Source organism: Nematolebias whitei, chromosome 13, assembly GCF_014905685.2.
Source record: "Nematolebias whitei isolate Nwh7 chromosome 13, NemWhi1, whole genome shotgun sequence".
Classification (NCBI taxonomy): domain Eukaryota; kingdom Metazoa; phylum Chordata; class Actinopteri; order Cyprinodontiformes; family Rivulidae; genus Nematolebias; species Nematolebias whitei.
Genome location: NC_056510.1, coordinates 42,736,447 through 42,741,033, shown reverse-complemented (window position 1 = coordinate 42,741,033; position 4,587 = coordinate 42,736,447). Strand labels below are relative to the sequence as shown.

Below are 4,587 nucleotides of genomic sequence, written 5' to 3'. Positions count from 1 at the left end.
AAAAAGGAAGGAGAGGAAAGCAATGGTTTGTTCAAGACAGTGTTTGTACGTGCTGAGCTTCAACAATCTCAGGTTACACAAAGACTTAGTTTAACTCAAAAGGTCTGACTCCTCCATCAGGACATTTTCAGCAGCACCACCTTTAGTTGGACCTTACACTGAGAAAACTTTTCTAAAAAATAATTTTTATAGTTGATAGTTGATTTTGGAGTTAAATAGCTAACATTGGGGCAGCACGGTGGCACAACTGGTAGAGCTGCTGCTTCTCAACGAGCAGGTCCCTGGTTCAAATCCCGGTCCGGGGGCCCTTCTGGGTGGAGTTTGCATGTTCTCTCTGTGCATGCGTGGGTTTCCTCCAGTTAGGACGCTTGACAGAATCGGAGCTGCATTCACACACATGCTTGTTTATTGTTGTTGCTCTCTAAAATAGTAATTTCAATTCAACCTTTATTTATACAGGTTAGTCTCATTGAGCCTTGTCATCTACAAGAGAGACCTGTTACTAATCAGTTTAAGCAAATGTTTACAGATGTTTAACAACATGTTAGAATACACCAAAATGCAGGAAATTGCATTTCTTTTGTTCCCCCCCCCCCCCCGCCCATAGAGACAAACGGCACAACCAGTCACTGCCTCTCTCAAAACCTCAAGACAATTTGTCACCCATATTATGTCTTTTCCTCTCTGTCTGAGTATCTGTACATACAGATGGATTTATAGATGTATAGTTGTATGTGTGTGTAATAAAACATATCCACCTTGTCGTATCTTTCTTTTTGAATATTTCCACTTCAAACTTAGGTCCTCATCCAAGGCCATGGGAGGTTGGGGTGTTCAGTTTCAATAAATAAAATTAAAGATCAACCAAAGTGTTGTAATTAAAGAGAATCACAGTCTCAAAAGGTTTTTCTATTTTTGCTTTAGTTTAAAGTACATACATAATGTACATATATAATCTGTTATTTTCAATAAAGCTCTTTGGCTTATAGTTAATCGATTCAAACAATTATGTGCCAGTCAATTCATCACAACAATAATCTTCAAACTAATAATAAAAAGATTACTAAGCAGGAGCAATAAAGCATGACCGTGTTTGCTTGGGCTCAGTTTGACCTCTTGTTAGATACAGGATAGATTCAGTTACAGCTGTTGATGAACTGCCCTCTGTTTACATTGAGAAAACTTTACTTCACATTATACAGCAAGAATGATTCGTTTAAAACAAATCTGATTTATTTCTAGTCTCTGCAAATTCAGAGGACAGAGGTAAATGAGAGTTATGTGATGGAGTCCAATTCAATTCAAAATTAATTTATTAATCCCAGAGCTAAATTAAATGTTGTTGTAACTCATCATCCTGGTTTCATTAAAGAGTTCTTCTAGATGCTGATGCTGTGGGCAGGAAGGATCTCTTGTAGCATCTGTCCCACAACGGATTTGAAGAAGCCTCTGACTAAAGACACTCTGTTGTTGTATGACAGTCTGATGTTGTATGACAGTCTGATGAAGAGGGTGCTGAGGGTTGTCTATAATGTTCTTCATTTGATGAAGAATCCTTCTTTGTACAATCATCTCCAAAGGTTCTAGAGGAGTCCCCAGAACTGAGCCAGCCTTCTTTATGAGCTTGTTGATCTTTTTTAAGTCACTTGCTCTGGTGCTGCTCCCCCAACAGATGATGGCAGAAGAGATAGTGCTCTCTACAACAGACTTATAGAAGATATGCAGCATCTTGCTGCAAACACTGAAGGACTTCAGCTTCCTCAAGAAGTACAGTCTGCTCTGCCCCTTCTTGTAGACGCTTCACTGTTGCATTTCCAGTCCAGTCTATTTGTCCAGGTGAACTCCAAGGTATTTATACTTCTCCACCACCTCTACTTCTTCTCCCATGATGGAAATAGAGTTGGATCTGTTCCTGATTCTCCTGAAATCTAAAATCATCTCCTTTGTTTTGTTCACATTCAAGATGAGATAATTGTTTCCACACCATGCCACAAAGTGGTCCACCAGTTCCCTGTACTCAGCTTCTTGTCCATCTCTGATACACCCGACCACTGCAGAGTCATCTGGATATTTCTGCAGATGACAGGAGTCTGTTTTGTACTGGAAATCTGAGGTGTACAGAGTGAAAAGGAATGGTGAGAGTACAGTCCCCTGTGGTGCTCCTGAACTACTGACCACCTGGTCAGACACACAACCCTTCAGTCTCACAAACTGTGGTCTGTTTGTCAGGTAGTCTTTGATCCAGGTGATTGTTGAGGCCTCCACCTGAGTCTTCTGGAGTTTCTGACAAAGAAGATCAGGCTGGATTGTGTTAAATGCACTGGAGAAATCAAAGAACATGACTCTCACAGTGCTGTCTGCCTTTTCTAGATGACAGTGAGTTTGCTGAAGCAGGTGTATGATGGCATCTTCAACTCCAAGTCCACGCTGATAAGCAAACTGCAGTGGGTCCTGATATGTGCTTGTTTGTCTAGTCAGGTGGGTCAGCAGAAGTCTCTCTAGGACCTTCATGATGTGGGATGTCAGGGCAACAGGTCTATAGTCATTGTGGACTGATGGGTAGTTTTCTTTGGCACTGGAACAAGACAGGATGTTTTCCACAACACTGGAACCTTCTCCTGGGTCAGGCTAAGGTTGAAGAGGTGCTGCAGAACCCCACAGAGCTGCTCTGCACAGACCTTCAGGACTCTGGGACTGACACCATCTGGACCTGCAGCCTTATTCCGGTTCAGTCTCTCCAGCTACTTCCTCACCTGACTTCAGGAGACGCAGAGGGGGGAGGCAAAGGAGGTATCACCATCTTCTGATTTGGTTGAAGACCAACATGTAGAAGAAGAAGGGACCATGACTGAGGTGGTAGATAAAATATTTGAGGTGTGACAGGACAGCCTTGGGTCAAAGGAGGGTGGTATGTCTGTTTGGCTGTGGGCAAGAGAGGAGGATGCTGAGCTTGTTCCTGAACTGAACCTATTGAAGAACGTGTTCAGTTCATTGGCTCTGTCCAGGCTTCCATCCTTCTGATCCTCCTTCTGCTTGAAGCCTGTGATCTGTTTCATCCCTGACCACACCTCTCTGATATTGTTCTGCTAGAGCTTGCTCTCCAGCTTCTTCTTGTACACCTCCTTGCTGTTTCTTATCTTGACTTTAAGTTGCTTTTGTGTACTCCTCAATAAGTCCCTGTCTACCTCCACAAAGGCTCTTTTTTTCTGGTTTAGTAGTTCCTTCAGGTCAGTGGTAATCCAGTGTTTGTTATTGGGGAAGCATCTCACTGTTCTGGCGGGGATGGTGTTGTTTACACAGAAGTTTATATAGTTGGTCACACACTCAGTCATGGCCTTGATGTCCTCTCCATGTGGCTGGCACAGTGCATCCCAGTCTGTAGCCTCAAAACAACCCCGCAGGGCTTCTTCAGCTCCCACTGACCATTTTCTCACTGTTCTCTTTATTACAGGTTGCCTCTGAACAAGGAGTTTATATTTTGAGCAGAGAAACACAAGATTGTGATCTGATTTGCCAAGAGGGGGTCTTGCTTTAACGATGTATGAATCCTTGACATTTGCATAAAACAAGTTTTGTTTTCTCTGGTAGAGCAGCTGACATACTGTTGGAATGTCGGAAGTGTAGCAGAGAGAGAGAGACATGATTAAAATCCCCAGATATTGCAACAAACGCACTAGGTTGTGTTTGTAGCTTAGCAACCTTGGAGCTGATGACATCACACGCAGTCTTGGCAACAGCATTGGGTGGAATGTAAACAGTTGCCAAAATAACACTGGTGAACTCTCTGCAAATAATATGGACGAGAACTTAGGGCTAACAGTTCAATATCTGGACTGCAGAGATGACACTTCACAGTAACATGTCCAGGATTACACCATCTGTTGTTCACAAGCACTGCCAACCCACCTCCTTTCCTTTTGCCACTCCTCTTTAAATCTCTATCTGCTTGTATGGTCAGAAAACCTGGCAAGGAAACGCTGGAGTCGGGGATATGATCCTGCAGCCATGTCTCAGTGAAACATATAACACTGAAGTCCCGATACTCTGGATTAGTCCTTGTTAGGGCTTGAAGTTCATCCAACTTGTTTCCCATTGATCTCACATTGCCCATCATGATCGACGGAAGAGATGGTTTAAACTTCATTCTTCTCTCTTTCTCCCTCTTCTTTGCTCCTGCTCTGCATCCACGATGCCTCCTTTTCAACTCATTTGGGATTTGGGGCTGTAGTTGAGATATTATTTGAGCTTTGTAGATGTTAATCAGCTGCTCCTGGTTGTAAAAAAACAACCTTGTTGTTTTGGTTACGCATCATAACAAATGTCCAAAGCAAAGATATTTCTGTAAAAATCCTTCCAGTTGCACAGCATCTGACACCAGAGGAAACAATCATCCAAAAAAAGCGATTTATATCCAGAAAAAAGAGGAATTAAAGTTTTCAAAGTAATATCTCAGAATGAAAGTAACAGAGCTACTCCAACATGCAGCCACCTTGAGCGACACAATTCTAGAATATATATGTGTGTGTATGTATATATATATATATATATATATATATATATATATATATATATATATATATATATATA

The 4,587-nt window shown here is 41.9% G+C and overlaps 1 protein-coding gene across 1 annotated transcript in view; it reads left to right on the top strand.

Moving 5' to 3' along the window:
• tgfbr2l (transforming growth factor beta receptor-like) overlaps nucleotides 1-4,587 on the top strand; it is a 48,055-nt gene that overhangs the window by 29,205 nt on the left and 14,263 nt on the right. The gene's annotated exons all lie outside the window — the stretch shown is intronic.